We start from the raw sequence: 16657 nt of genomic DNA on the forward strand, positions 1-16657 counted from the left end.
TGTGTAACACGCAGTAGTCAGGGCCTGGATTCATGTTGTGTAACACGCAGTACTCAGGGCCTGTATTCATGTTGTGTAACACGTAGTAGTCAGGGCCTGTATTCATGTTGTGTAACACGCAGTAGTCAGGGCCTGTATTCATGTTGTGTAACACGTAATAGTCAGGGCCTGTATTCATGTTGTGTAACACGCAGTAGTCAGGGCCTGTATTCATGTTGTGTAACACGTAGTAGTCAGGGCCTGTATTCATGTTGTGTAACACGTAGTATTCAGGGCCTGTATTCATATTGTGTAACACGTAGTAGTCAGGGCCTGTATTCATGTTGTGTAACACGTAGTAGTCAGGGCCTGTATTCAGAAGGTTCTGTAACACGCAGTAGTCAGGGCCTGTATTCAGAAGGTTGTGTAACACGTAGTAGTCAGGACCTGTATTCATGTTGTGTAACACGTAGTACTCAGGGCCTGTATTCATGTTGTGTAACACGTAGTAGTCAGGGTCTGTATTCATAAGGTTGTGTAACACGTAGTGGTCAGGGCCTGTATTCATAAGGTTGTGTAACACGTAGTAGTCAGGGCCTGTATTCATAAGGTTGTGTAACACGTAGTGGTCAGGGCCTGTGTTCATGTTGTGTAACACGCAGTAGTCAGGGTCTGTATTCATAAGGTTGTGTAACACGTAGTAGTCAGGGCCTGTATTCATGTTGTGTAACACGCAGTGGTCAGGGCCTGTATTCATGTTGTGTAACACGCAGTGGTCAGGGCCTGTATTCATGTTGTGTAACACGCAGTAGTCAGGGCCTGTATTCATGTTGTGTAACACGTAGTAGTCAGGGCCTGTATTCATGTTGTGTAACACGCAGTAGTCAGGGCCTGTATTCATGTTGTGTAACACGCAGTAGTCAGGGCCTGTATTGATGTTGTGTAACACGCAGTACTCAGGGCCTGTATTCATGTTGTGTAACACACAGTAGTCAGGGCCTGTATTCATGTTGTGTAACACGTAATAGTCAGGGCCTGTATTCATGTTGTGTAATACCTAATAGTCAGGGCCTGTATTCATGTTGTGTAACACACAGTAGTCAGGGCCTGTATTCATGTTGTGTAACACGCAGTAGTCAGGGCCTGTATTCATGTTGTGTAACACGCAGTAGTCAGGGCCTGTATTCATGTTGTGTAACACGCAGTATTCAGGGCCTGTATTCATGTTGTGTAACACGCAGTGGTCAGGGCCTGTATTCATATTGTGTAACACGCAGTAGTCAGGGCCTGTATTCATGTTGTGTAACACGTAGTACTCAGGGCCTGTATGCATGTTGTGTAACACGTAGTAGTCAGGGTCTGTATTCATAAGGTTGTGTAACACGTAGTGGTCAGGGCCTGTGTTCATGTTGTGTAACACGCAGTAGTCAGGGTCTGTATTCATAAGGTTGTGTAACACGTAGTAGTCAGGGCCTGTATTCATGTTGTGTAACACGTAATAGTCAGGGCCTGTATTCATGTTGTGTAACACGCAGTAGTCAGGGCCTGTATTCATGTTGTGTAACACGGAGTAGTCAGGGCCTGTATTCATGTTGTGTAACACGCAGTAGTCAGGGCCTGTATTCATGTTGTGTAACACGCAGTGGTCAGGGCCTGTATTCATGTTGTGTAACACGCAGTAGTCAGGGCCTGTATTCATGTTGTGTAACACGCAGTAGTCAGGGCCTGTATTCATGTTGTGTAACACGCAGTAGTCAGGGCCTGTATTCATGTTGTGTAACACGTAGTAGTCAGGGCCTGTATACATGTTGTGTAACACGTAGTAGTCAGGGCCTGTATTCATGTTGTGTAACACGCAGTAGTCAGGACCTGTATTCAGAAGGTTGTGTAACACGCAGTAATCGGGGCCTGTATTCATGTTGTTTAACACGCAGTAGTCGGGGCCTGTATTCATGTTGTGTAACAAGCAGTAGTCAGGGCCTGTATTCATGTTGTGTAACACGTAGTAGTCAGGGCCTGTATTCATGTTGTGTAACACGTAGTAGTCAGGGCCTGTATTCATGTTGTGTAACACGCAGTAGTCAGGGCCTGTATTCAGAAGGTTGTGTAACACGTAGTAGTCAGGACCTGTATTCATAAGGTTGTGTAACACACGGTAGTCAGGGCCTGTATTCATGTTGTGTAACACGTAGTAGTCAGGGCCTGTATTCATGTTGTGTAACACGTAGTAGTCAGGGCCTGTATTCATGTTGTGTAACACGTAGTAGTCAGGGCCTGTCTTCATGTTGTGTAACACGCAGTAGTCAGCGCCTGTATTCATGTTGTGTAACACGCAGTAGTCAGGGCCTGTATTCATGTTGTGTAACACGCAGTAGTCAGGGCCTGTATTCATGTTGTGTAACACGCAGTAGTCAGGGCCTGTATTCATGTTGTGTAACACGCAGTAGTCAGGGCCTGTATTCAGGTTGTGTAACACGTAGTGGTCAGGGCCTGTATTTATGTTGTGTAACACGCAGTGGTCAGGGCCTGTATTCATGTTGTGTAACACGCAGTGGTCAGGGCCTGTATTCATGTTGTGTAACACGCAGTAGTCAGGGCCTGTATTCATGTTGTGTAACACGCAGTAGTCAGGGCCTGTATTCATGTTGTGTAACACGCAGTAGTCAGGGCCTGTATTGATGTTGTGTAACACGCAGTACTCAGGGCCTGTATTCATGTTGTGTAACACACAGTAGTCAGGGCCTGTATTCATGTTGTGTAACACGTAATAGTCAGGGCCTGTATTCATGTTGTGTAATACGTAATAGTCAGGGCCTGTATTCATGTTGTGTAACACGCAGTAGTCAGGGCCTGTATTCATGTTGTGTAACACGCAGTAGTCAGGGCCTGTATTCATGTTGTGTAACACGCAGTAGTCAGGGCCTGTATTCATGTTGTGTAACACGCAGTAGTCAGGGCCTGTATTCATGTTGTGTAACACGCAGTGGTCAGGGCCTGTATTCATGTTGTGTAACACGCAGTAGTCAGGGCCTGTATTCATGTTGTGTAACACGTAGTACTCAGGGCCTGTATGCATGTTGTGTAACACGTAGTAGTCATGGTCTGTATTCATAAGGTTGTGTAACACGTAGTAGTCAGGGCCTGTATTCATAAGGTTGTGTAACACGTAGTGGTCAGGGCCTGTGTTCATGTTGTGTAACACGCAGTAGTCAGGGCCTGTATTCATAAGGTTGTGTAACACGTAGTAGTCAGGGCCTGTATTCATGTTGTGTAACACGTAATAGTCAGGGCCTGTATTCATGTTGTGTAACACGCAGTAGTCAGGGCCTGTATTCATGTTGTGTAACACGGAGTAGTCAGGGCCTGTATTCATGTTGTGTAACACGCAGTAGTCAGGGCCTGTATTCATGTTGTGTAACACGCAGTAGTCAGGGCCTGTATTCATGTTGTGTAACACGCAGTAGTCAGGGCCTGTATTCATGTTGTGTAACACGCAGTAGTCAGGGCCTGTATTCATGTTGTGTAACACGTAGTAGTCAGGGCCTGTATACATGTTGTGTAATACGTAGTAGTCAGGGCCTGTATTCATGTTGTGTAACACGCAGTAGTCAGGACCTGTATTCATGTTGTGTAACACGTAGTAGTCAGGGCCTGTATTCATGTTGTGTAACACGCAGTAGTCAGGGCCTGTATTCAGAAGGTTGTGTAACACGTAGTAGTCAGGACCTGTATTCATAAGGTTGTGTAACACGTAGTAGTCAGGGCCTGTATTCATAAGGTTGTGTAACACACGGTAGTCAGGGCCTGTATTCATAAGGTTGTGTAACACACGGTAGTCAGGGCCTGTATTCATGTTGTGTAACACGCAGTAGTCAGGGCCTGTATTCATGTTGTGTAACACGCAGTAGTCAGGGCCTGTATTCAGGTTGTGTAACCCGTAGTAGTCAGGGCCTGTATTCAGGTTGTGTAACACGTAGTAGTCAGGGCCTGTATTCAGGTTGTGTAACACGTAGTAGTCAGGGCTTGTATTCATGTTGTGTAACACGCAGTAGTCAGGGCCTGTATTCATGTTGATTAACACGCAGTAGTCAGGGCCTGTATTCATGTTGATTAACACGCAGTAGTCAGGGCCTGTATTCATAAGGTTGTGTAAATTTGCAGTAGTCAGGGCCTGTATTCATGTTGTGTAACACGTAGTAGTCAGGGCCTGTATACATGTTGTGTAACACGTAGTAGTCAGGGCCTGTATTCATGTTGTGTAACACGCAGTAGTCAGGACCTGTATTCAGAAGGTTGTGTAACACGCAGTAGTCGGGGCCTGTATTCATGTTGTTTAACATGCAGTACTCAGGGCCTGTATTCATGTTGTGTAACACGCAGTAGTCAGGGCCTGTATTCATGTTGTGTAACACGTAGTAGTCAGGGGCTGTATTCATAAGGTTGTGTAACACATAGTAGTCAGGGCCTGTATTCATGTTGTGTAACACGTAGTAGTCAGGGCCTGTATTCATGTTGTGTAACACGTAGTAGTCAGGGCCTGTATTCATGTTGTGTAACACGCAGTAGTCAGGGCCTGTATTCATGTTGTGTAACACGCAGTAGTCAGGGCCTGTATTCATAAGGTTGTGTAACACGTAGTAGTCAGGACCTGTATTCATAAGTTTGTGTAACACGTAGTAGTCAGGGCCTGTATTCATAAGGTTGTGTAACACACGGTAGTCAGGGCCTGTATTCATGTTGTGTAACACGTAGTAGTCAGGGACTGTATTCATGTTGTGTAACACGTAGTAGTCAGGGCCTGTATTCATGTTGTGTAACACGTAGTAGTCAGGGCCTGTCTTCATGTTGTGTAACACGCAGTAGTCAGCGCCTGTATTCATGTTGTGTAACACGCGGTAGTCAGGGCCTGTATTCATGTTGTGTAACACGCAGTAGTCAGGGCCTGTATTGATGTTGTGTAACACGCAGTAGTCAGGGCCTGTATTCAGGTTGTGTAACACGTAGTAGTCAGGGCCTGTATTCAGGTTGTGTAACACGTAGTAGTCAGGGCCTGTATTCAGGTTGTGTAACACGTAGTAGTCAGGGCCTGTATTCAGGTTGTGTAACACGTAGTAGTCAGGGCTTGTATTCATGTTGTGTAACACGCAGTAGTCAGGGCCTGTATTCATGTTGATTAACACGCAGTAGTCAGGGCCTGTATTCATAAGGTTGTGTAACACGCAGTAGTCAGGGCCTGTATTCATGTTGTGTAACACGTAGTAGTCAGTGCCTGTATACATGTTGTGTAACACGTAGTAGTCAGGGCCTGTATTCATGTTGTGTAACACGCAGTAGTCAGGACCTGTATTCAGAAGGTTGTGTAACATTCAGTAGTCGGGGCCTGTATTCATGTTGTTTAACATGCAGTACTCAGGGCCTTTATTCATGTTGTGTAACACGCAGTAGTCAGGGCCTGTATTCATGTTGTGTAACACGTAGTAGTCAGGGGCTGTATTCATAAGGTTGTGTAACACGCAGTAGTCAGGGCCTGTATTCAGAAGGTTGTGTAACACGTAGTAGTCAGGACCTGTATTCATAAGGTTGTGTAACACGTAGTAGTCAGGGCCTGTATTCATAAGGTTGTGTAACACACGGTAGTCAGGGCCTGTATTCATGTTGTGTAACACGTAGTAGTCAGGGCCTGTATTCATGTTGTGTAACACGTAGTAGTCAGGGCCTGTATTCATGTTGTGTAACACGTAGTAGTCAGGGCCTGTCTTCATGTTGTGTAACACGCAGTAGTCAGCGCCTGTATTCATGTTGTGTAACACGCAGTGGTCAGGGCCTGTATTCATGTTGTGTAACACGCAGTAGTCAGGGCCTGTATTCATGTTGTGTAACACGCAGTAGTCAGGGCCTGTATTCATGTTGTAACACGCAGTAGTCAGGGCCTGTATTCATGTTGTGTAACACGCAGTAGTCAGGGCCTGGATTCATGTTGTGTAACACGCAGTAGTCAGGGCCTGTATTCATGTTGTGTAACACGTAGTAGTCAGGGCCTGTATTCATGTTGTGTAACACGCAGTAGTCAGGGCCTGTATTCATGTTGTGTAACACGTAATAGTCAGGGCCTGTATTCATGTTGTGTAACACGCAGTAGTCAGGGCCTGTATTCATGTTGTGTAACACGTAGTAGTCAGGGCCTGTATTCATGTTGTGTAACACGTAGTATTCAGGGCCTGTATTCATGTTGTGTAACACGTAGTAGTCAGGGCCTGTATTCATGTTGTGTAACACGCAGTAGTCAGGGCCTGTATTCATGTTGTGTAACACGTAGTAGTCAGGGCCTGTATTCATGTTGTGTAACACGTAGTAGTCAGGGCCTGTATTCATGTTGTGTAACACGCAGTAGTCAGGGCCTGTATTCATGTTGTGTAACACGCAGTAGTCAGGGCCTGTATTCATAAGGTTGTGTAACACGCAGTAGTCAGGGCCTGTATTCATGTTGTGTAACACGCAGTAGTCAGGGCCTGTATTCATGTTGTGTAACACGTAGTAGTCAGGGCCTGTATTCATGTTGTGTAACACGTAGTAGTCAGTGGTCTGTATTCATAAGGTTGTGTAACACGTAGTAGTCAGGGCCTGTATTCATAGGTTGTGTAACACGTAGTGGTCAGGGCCTGTGTTCATGTTGTGTAACACGCAGTAGTCAGGGCCTGTATTCATAAGGTTGTGTAACACGTAGTAGTCAGGGCCTGTATTCATGTTGTGTAACACGTAGTAGTCAGGGCCTGTATTCATGTTGTGTAACACGCGAGTAGTCAGGGCCTGTATTCATGTTGTGTAACACGCGAGTAGTCAGGGCCTGTATTCATGTTGTGTAACACGCAGTAGTCAGGGCCTGTATTCATGTTGTGTAACACGCAGTAGTCAGGGCCTGTATTCATGTTGTGTAACACGCAGTAGTCAGGGCCTGTATTCATGTTGTGTAACACGCAGTAGTCAGGGCCTGTATTCATGTTGTGTAACACGCAGTAGTCAGGGCCTGTATTCATGTTGTGTAACACGTAGTAGGGTGTCAGGCCTGTATTAGTAGTAGTCAGGGCCTGTATTCATGTTGTGTAACACGCAGTAGTCAGGGCCTGTATTCATGGTTGTGTAACACGTAGTAGTCAGGGCCTGTATTCATAAGGTTGTGTAACACGTAGTAGTCAGGGCCTGTATTCATAAGGTTGTGTAACACACGGTAGTCAGGGCCTGTATTCATAAGGTTGTGTAACACACGGTAGTCAGGGCCTGTATTCATGTTGTGTAACACGTAGTAGTCAGGGCCTGTATTCATGTTGTGTAACACGTAGTAGTCAGGGCCTGTATTCATGTTGTGTAACACGTAGTAGTCAGGGCCTGTATTCATGTTGTGTAACACGCAGTAGTCAGGGCCTGTATTCATGTTGTGTAACACGCAGTAGTCAGGGCCTGTATTCATGTTGTGTAACACGCAGTAGTCAGGGCCTGTATTCATGTTGTGTAACACGCAGTAGTCAGGGCCTGTATTCATGTTGTGTAACACGCAGTAGTCAGGGCCTGTATTCAGGTTGTGTAACCCGTAGTAGTCAGGGCCTGTATTCAGGTTGTGTAACACGTAGTAGTCAGGGCCTGTATTCAGGTTGTGTAACACGTAGTAGTCAGGGCTTGTATTCATGTTGTGTAACACGCAGTAGTCAGGGCCTGTATTCATGTTGATTAACACGCAGTAGTCAGGGCCTGTATTCATGTTGATTAACACGCAGTAGTCAGGGCCTGTATTCATAAGGTTGTGTAAATTTGCAGTAGTCAGGGCCTGTATTCATGTTGTGTAACACGTAGTAGTCAGGGCCTGTATACATGTTGTGTAACACGTAGTAGTCAGGGCCTGTATTCATGTTGTGTAACACGCAGTAGTCAGGACCTGTATTCAGAAGGTTGTGTAACACGCAGTAGTCGGGGCCTGTATTCATGTTGTTTAACATGCAGTACTCAGGGCCTGTATTCATGTTGTGTAACACGCAGTAGTCAGGGCCTGTATTCATGTTGTGTAACACGTAGTAGTCAGGGGCTGTATTCATAAGGTTGTGTAACACATAGTAGTCAGGGCCTGTATTCATGTTGTGTAACACGTAGTAGTCAGGGCCTGTATTCATGTTGTGTAACACGTAGTAGTCAGGGCCTGTATTCATGTTGTGTAACACGCAGTAGTCAGGGCCTGTATTCATGTTGTGTAACACGCAGTAGTCAGGGCCTGTATTCATAAGGTTGTGTAACACGTAGTAGTCAGGACCTGTATTCATAAGTTTGTGTAACACGTAGTAGTCAGGGCCTGTATTCATAAGGTTGTGTAACACACGGTAGTCAGGGCCTGTATTCATGTTGTGTAACACGTAGTAGTCAGGGCCTGTATTCATGTTGTGTAACACGTAGTAGTCAGGGCCTGTATTCATGTTGTGTAACACGTAGTAGTCAGGGCCTGTCTTCATGTTGTGTAACACGCAGTAGTCAGCGCCTGTATTCATGTTGTGTAACACGCAGTAGTCAGGGCCTGTATTCATGTTGTGTAACACGCAGTAGTCAGGGCCTGTATTGATGTTGTGTAACACGCAGTAGTCAGGGCCTGTATTCAGGTTGTGTAACACGTAGTAGTCAGGGCCTGTATTCAGGTTGTGTAACACGTAGTAGTCAGGGCCTGTATTCAGGTTGTGTAACACGTAGTAGTCAGGGCCTGTATTCAGGTTGTGTAACACGTAGTAGTCAGGGCTTGTATTCATGTTGTGTAACACGCAGTAGTCAGGGCCTGTATTCATGTTGATTAACACGCAGTAGTCAGGGCCTGTATTCATAAGGTTGTGTAACACGCAGTAGTCAGGGCCTGTATTCATGTTGTGTAACACGTAGTAGTCAGTGCCTGTATACATGTTGTGTAACACGTAGTAGTCAGGGCCTGTATTCATGTTGTGTAACACGCAGTAGTCAGGACCTGTATTCAGAAGGTTGTGTAACATTCAGTAGTCGGGGCCTGTATTCATGTTGTTTAACATGCAGTAGTCAGGGCCTGTATTCATGTTGTGTAACACGCAGTAGTCAGGGCCTGTATTCATGTTGTGTAACACGTAGTAGTCAGGGGCTGTATTCATAAGGTTGTGTAACACGTAGTAGTCAGGGCCTGTATTCATGTTGTGTAACACGCAGTAGTCAGGGCCTGTATTCAGAAGGTTGTGTAACACGTAGTAGTCAGGGCCTGTATTCATAAGGTTGTGTAACACGTAGTAGTCAGGGCCTGTATTCATAAGGTTGTGTAACACACGGTAGTCAGGGCCTGTATTCATGTTGTGTAACACGTAGTAGTCAGGGCCTGTATTCATGTTGTGTAACACGTAGTAGTCAGGGCCTGTATTCATGTTGTGTAACACGTAGTAGTCAGGGCCTGTCTTCATGTTGTGTAACACGCAGTAGTCAGGGCCTGTATTCATGTTGTGTAACACGCAGTGGTCAGGGCCTGTATTCATGTTGTGTAACACGCAGTAGTCAGGGCCTGTATTCATGTTGTGTAACACGCAGTAGTCAGGGCCTGTATTCATGTTGTAACACGCAGTAGTCAGGGCCTGTATTCATGTTGTGTAACACGCAGTAGTCAGGGCCTGGATTAATGTTGTGTAACACGCAGTACTCAGGGCCTGTATTCATGTTGTGTAACACGTAGTAGTCAGGGCCTGTATTCATGTTGTGTAACACGCAGTAGTCAGGGCCTGTATTCATGTTGTGTAACACGTAATAGTCAGGGCCTGTATTCATGTTGTGTAACACGCAGTAGTCAGGGCCTGTATTCATGTTGTGTAACACGTAGTAGTCAGGGCCTGTATTCATGTTGTGTAACACGTAGTATTCAGGGCCTGTATTCATATTGTGTAACACGTAGTAGTCAGGGCCTGTATTCATGTTGTGTAACACGTAGTAGTCAGGGCCTGTATTCAGAAGGTTCTGTAACACGCAGTAGTCAGGGCCTGTATTCAGAAGGTTGTGTAACACGTAGTAGTCAGGACCTGTATTCATGTTGTGTAACACGTAGTACTCAGGGCCTGTATTCATGTTGTGTAACACGTAGTAGTCAGGGTCTGTATTCATAAGGTTGTGTAACACGTAGTGGTCAGGGCCTGTATTCATAAGGTTGTGTAACACGTAGTAGTCAGGGCCTGTATTCATAAGGTTGTGTAACACGTAGTGGTCAGGGCCTGTGTTCATGTTGTGTAACACGCAGTAGTCAGGGTCTGTATTCATAAGGTTGTGTAACACGTAGTAGTCAGGGCCTGTATTCATGTTGTGTAACACGCAGTGGTCAGGGCCTGTATTCATGTTGTGTAACACGCAGTGGTCAGGGCCTGTATTCATGTTGTGTAACACGCAGTAGTTAGGGCCTGTATTCATGTTGTGTAACACGTAGTAGTCAGGGCCTGTATTCATGTTGTGTAACACGCAGTAGTCAGGGCCTGTATTCATGTTGTGTAACACGCAGTAGTCATTGCCTGTATTGATGTTGTGTAACACGCAGTAGTCAGGGCCTGTATTCATGTTGTGTAACACACAGTAGTCAGGGCCTGTATTCATGTTGTGTAACACGTAATAGTCAGGGCCTGTATTCATGTTGTGTAATACGTAATAGTCAGGGCCTGTATTCATGTTGTGTAACACGCAGTAGTCAGGGCCTGTATTCATGTTGTGTAACACGCAGTAGTCAGGGCCTGTATTCATGTTGTGTAACACGCAGTAGTCAGGGCCTGTATTCATGTTGTGTAACACGCAGTAGTCAGAGCCTGTATTCATGTTGTGTAACACGCAGTGGTCAGGGCCTGTATTCATATTGTGTAACACGCAGTAGTCAGGGCCTGTATTCATGTTGTGTAACACGTAGTAGTCAGGGCCTGTATGCATGTTGTGTAACACGTAGTAGTCAGGGTCTGTATTCATAAGGTTGTGTAACACGTAGTAGTCAGGGCCTGTATTCATAAGGTTGTGTAACACGTAGTGGTCAGGGCCTGTGTTCATGTTGTGTAACACGCAGTAGTCAGGGTCTGTATTCATAAGGTTGTGTAACACGTAGTAGTCAGGGCCTGTATTCATGTTGTGTAACACGCAGTAGTCAGGGCCTGTATTCATGTTGTGTAACACGCAGTAGTCAGGGCCTGTATTCATGTTGTGTAACACGGAGTAGTCAGGGCCTGTATTCATGTTGTGTAACACGCAGTAGTCAGGGCCTGTATTCATGTTGTGTAACACGCAGTGGTCAGGGCCTGTATTCATGTTGTGTAACACGCAGTAGTCAGCGCCTGTATTCATGTTGTGTAACACGCAGTAGTCAGGGCCTGTATTCATGTTGTGTAACACGCAGTAGTCAGGGCCTGTATTCATGTTGTGTAACACGCAGTAGTCAGGGCCTGTATTCATGTTGTGTAACACGCAGTAGTCAGGGCCTGTATTCAGGTTGTGTAACCCGTGAGTAGTCAGGGCCTGTATTCAGGTTGTGTAACACGTAGTAGTCAGGGCCTGTATTCAGGTTGTGTAACACGTAGTAGTCAGGGCTTGTATTCATGTTGTGTAACACGCAGTAGTCAGGGCCTGTATTCATGTTGATTAACACGCAGTAGTCAGGGCGTGTATTCATGTTGATTAACACGCAGTAGTCAGGGCCTGTATTCATAAGGTTGTGTAAATTTGCAGTAGTCAGGGCCTGTATTCATGTTGTGTAACACGTAGTAGTCAGGGCCTGTATACATGTTGTGTAACACGTAGTAGTCAGGGCCTGTATTCATGTTGTGTAACACGCAGTAGTCAGGACCTGTATTCAGAAGGTTGTGTAACACGCAGTAGTCGGGGCCTGTATTCATGTTGTTTAACATGCAGTACTCAGGGCCTGTATTCATGTTGTGTAACACGCAGTAGTCAGGGCCTGTATTCATGTTGTGTAACACGTAGTAGTCAGGGGCTGTATTCATAAGGTTGTGTAACACATAGTAGTCAGGGCCTGTATTCATGTTGTGTAACACGTAGTAGTCAGGGCCTGTATTCATGTTGTGTAACACGTAGTAGTCAGGGCCTGTATTCATGTTGTGTAACACGCAGTAGTCAGGGCCTGTATTCATGTTGTGTAACACGCAGTAGTCAGGGCCTGTATTCATAAGGTTGTGTAACACGTAGTAGTCAGGACCTGTATTCATAAGTTTGTGTAACACGTAGTAGTCAGGGCCTGTATTCATAAGGTTGTGTAACACACGGTAGTCAGGGCCTGTATTCATGTTGTGTAACACGTAGTAGTCAGGGCCTGTATTCATGTTGTGTAACACGTAGTAGTCAGGGCCAGTATTCATGTTGTGTAACACGTAGTAGTCAGGGCCTGTCTTCATGTTGTGTAACACGCAGTAGTCAGCGCCTGTATTCATGTTGTGTAACACGCAGTAGTCAGGGCCTGTATTCATGTTGTGTAACACTCAGTAGTCAGGGCCTGTATTGATGTTGTGTAACACGCAGTAGTCAGGGCCTGTATTCAGGTTGTGTAACACGTAGTAGTCAGAGCCTGTATTCAGGTTGTGTAACACGTAGTAGTCAGGGCCTGTATTCAGGTTGTGTAACACGTAGTAGTCAGGGCCTGTATTCAGGTTGTGTAACACGTAGTAGTCAGGGCTTGTATTCATGTTGTGTAACACGCAGTAGTCAGGGCCTGTATTCATGTTGATTAACACGCAGTAGTCAGGGCCTGTATTCATAAGGTTGTGTAACACGCAGTAGTCAGGGCCTGTATTCATGTTGTGTAACACGTAGTAGTCAGTGCCTGTATACATGTTGTGTAACACGTAGTAGTCAGGGCCTGTATTCATGTTGTGTAACACGCAGTAGTCAGGACCTGTATTCAGAAGGTTGTGTAACATTCAGTAGTCGGGGCCTGTATTCATGTTGTTTAACATGCAGTACTCAGGGCCTTTATTCATGTTGTGTAACACGCAGTAGTCAGGGCCTGTATTCATGTTGTGTAACACGTAGTAGTCAGGGGCTGTATTCATAAGGTTGTGTAACACGTAGTAGTCAGGGCCTGTATTCATGTTGTGTAACACGCAGTAGTCAGGGCCTGTATTCAGAAGGTTGTGTAACACGTAGTAGTCAGGACCTGTATTCATAAGGTTGTGTAACACGTAGTAGTCAGGGCCTGTATTCATAAGGTTGTGTAACACACGGTAGTCAGGGCCTGTATTCATGTTGTGTAACACGTAGTAGTCAGGGCCTGTATTCATGTTGTGTAACACGTAGTAGTCAGGGCCTGTATTCATGTTGTGTAACACGTAGTAGTCAGGGCCTGTCTTCATGTTGTGTAACACGCAGTAGTCAGGGCCTGTATTCATGTTGTGTAACACGCAGTAGTCAGGGCCTGTATTCAGGTTGTGTAACCCGTAGTAGTCAGGGCCTGTATTCAGGTTGTGTAACACGTAGTAGTCAGGGCCTGTATTCAGGTTGTGTAACACGTAGTAGTCAGGGCTTGTATTCATGTTGTGTAACACGCAGTAGTCAGGGCCTGTATTCATGTTGATTAACACGCAGTAGTCAGGGCGTGTATTCATGTTGATTAACACGCAGTAGTCAGGGCCTGTATTCATAAGGTTGTGTAAATTTGCAGTAGTCAGGGCCTGTATTCATGTTGTGTAACACGTAGTAGTCAGGGCCTGTATACATGTTGTGTAACACGTAGTAGTCAGGGCCTGTATTCATGTTGTGTAACACGCAGTAGTCAGGGCCTGTATTCAGAAGGTTGTGTAACACGCAGTAGTCGGGGCCTGTATTCATGTTGTGTAACATGCAGTAGTCAGGGCCTGTATTCATGTTGTGTAACACGCAGTAGTCAGGGCCTGTATTCATGTTGTGTAACACGTAGTAGTCAGGGGCTGTATTCATAAGGTTGTGTAACACATAGTAGTCAGGGCCTGTATTCATGTTGTGTAACACGTAGTAGTCAGGGCCTGTATTCATGTTGTGTAACACGTAGTAGTCAGGGCCTGTATTCATGTTGTGTAACACGCAGTAGTCAGGGCCTGTATTCATGTTGTGTAACACGCAGTAGTCAGGGCCTGTATTCATAAGGTTGTGTAACACGTAGTAGTCAGGACCTGTATTCATAAGTTTGTGTAACACGTAGTAGTCAGGGCCTGTATTCATAAGGTTGTGTAACACACGGTAGTCAGGGCCTGTATTCATGTTGTGTAACACGTAGTAGTCAGGGCCTGTATTCATGTTGTGTAACACGTAGTAGTCAGGGCCTGTATTCATGTTGTGTAACACGTAGTAGTCAGGGCCTGTCTTCATGTTGTGTAACACGCAGTAGTCAGCGCCTGTATTCATGTTGTGTAACACGCAGTAGTCAGGGCCTGTATTCATGTTGTGTAACACGCAGTAGTCAGGGCCTGTATTGATGTTGTGTAACACGCAGTAGTCAGGGCCTGTATTCAGGTTGTGTAACACGTAGTAGTCAGGGCCTGTATTCAGGTTGTGTAACACGTAGTAGTCAGGGCCTGTATTCAGGTTGTGTAACACGTAGTAGTCAGGGCCTGTATTCAGGTTGTGTAACACGTAGTAGTCAGGGCTTGTATTCATGTTGTGTAACACGCAGTAGTCAGGGCCTGTATTCATGTTGATTAACACGCAGTAGTCAGGGCCTGTATTCATAAGGTTGTGTAACACGCAGTAGTCAGGGCCTGTATTCATAAGGTTGTGTAACACGTAGTAGTCAGTGCCTGTATACATGTTGTGTAACACGTAGTAGTCAGGGCCTGTATTCAGAAGGTTGTGTAACATTCAGTAGTCGGGGCCTGTATTCATGTTGTTTAACATGCAGTACTCAGGGCCTTTATTCATGTTGTGTAACACGCAGTAGTCAGGGCCTGTATTCATGTTGTGTAACACGTAGTAGTCAGGGGCTGTATTCATAAGGTTGTGTAACACGTAGTAGTCAGGGCCTGTATTCATGTTGTGTAACACGCAGTAGTCAGGGCCTGTATTCAGAAGGTTGTGTAACACGTAGTAGTCAGGGCCTGTATTCATAAGGTTGTGTAACACGTAGTAGTCAGGGCCTGTATTCATAAGTTGTGTAACACGACGGTAGTCAGGGCCTGTATTCATGTTGTGTAACACGCAGTAGTCAGGGCCTGTATTCATGTTGTGTAACACGCAGTAGTCAGGGCCTGTATTAATGTTGTGTAACACGCAGTAGTCAGGGCCTGTATTCATGTTGTGTAACACGCAGTAGTCAGGGCCTGTATTCATGTTGTGTAACACGTAGTAGTCAGGGCCTGTATTCATGTTGTGTAACACGCAGTAGTCAGGGCCTGTATTCATGTTGTGCAACACGTAGTAGTCAGGGCCTGTATTCATGTTGTGTAACACGCAGTAGTCAGGGCCTGTATTCATGTTGTGTAACACGTAGTAGTCAGGGCCTGTATTCATGTTGTGTAACACGTAGTAGTCAGGGCCTGTATTCATGTTGTGTAACACGTAGTAGTCAGGGCCTGTATTCATGGTTGTGTAACACGTAGTAGTCAGGGCCTGTATTCAGAGGTTCTGTAACACGCAGTAGTCAGGGCCTGTATTCAAGGTTGTGTAACACGTAGTAGTCAGGGCCTGTATTCATGTTGTGTAACACGTAGTACTCAGGGCCTGTATTCATGTTGTGTAACACGTAGTAGTCAGGGCCTGTATTCATAAGGTTGTGTAACACGTAGTGGTCAGGGCCTGTATTCATAAGGTTGTGTAACACGCAGTAGTCAGGGCCTGTATTCATGTTGTGTAACACGTAGTAGTCAGGGCCTGTATTCATGTTGTGTAACACGTAGTAGTCAGGGCCTGTATTCAGAAGGTTGTGTAACATTCAGTAGTCGGGGCCTGTATTCATGTTGTTTAACATGCAGTACTCAGGGCCTTTATTCATGTTGTGTAACACGCAGTAGTCAGGGCCTGTATTCATGTTGTGTAACACGTAGTAGTCAGGGGCTGTATTCATAAGGTTGTGTAACACGTAGTAGTCAGGGCCTGTATTCATGTTGTGTAACACGCAGTAGTCAGGGCCTGTATTCAGAAGGTTGTGTAACACGTAGTAGTCAGGACCTGTATTCATAAGGTTGTGTAACACGTAGTAGTCAGGGCCTGTATTCATAAGGTTGTGTAACACACGGTAGTCAGGGCCTGTATTCATGTTGTGTAACACGTAGTAGTCAGGGCCTGTATTCATGTTGTGTAACACGTAGTAGTCAGGGCCTGTATTCATGTTGTGTAACACGTAGTAGTCAGGGCCTGTCTTCATGTTGTGTAACACGCAGTAGTCAGGGCCTGTATTCATGTTGTGTAACACGCAGTGGTCAGGGCCTGTATTCATGTTGTGTAACACGCAGTAGTCAGGGCCTGTATTCATGTTGTGTAACACGCAGTAGTCAGGGCCTGTATTCATGTTGTAACACGCAGTAGTCAGGGCCTGTATTCATGTTGTGTAACACGCAGTAGTCAGGGCCTGGATTCATGTTGTGTAACACGCAGTACTCAGGGCCTGTATTCATGTTGTGTAACACGTAGTAGTCAGGGCCTGTATTCATGTTGTGTAACACGCAGTAGTCAGGGCCTGTATTCATGTTGTGTAACACGT

At 45.6% G+C, this 16657-nt stretch overlaps 1 protein-coding gene across 1 annotated transcript in view; it reads left to right on the plus strand.

Annotated features, from left to right (window-relative positions):
* Positions 1-16657, plus strand: part of LOC106592239 (uncharacterized) — an 89099-nt gene that overhangs the window by 17908 nt on the left and 54534 nt on the right. The gene's annotated exons all lie outside the window — the stretch shown is intronic.

Source organism: Salmo salar, unplaced genomic scaffold (genome assembly GCF_905237065.1).
Source record: "Salmo salar unplaced genomic scaffold, Ssal_v3.1, whole genome shotgun sequence".
NCBI lineage: Eukaryota > Metazoa > Chordata > Actinopteri > Salmoniformes > Salmonidae > Salmo > Salmo salar.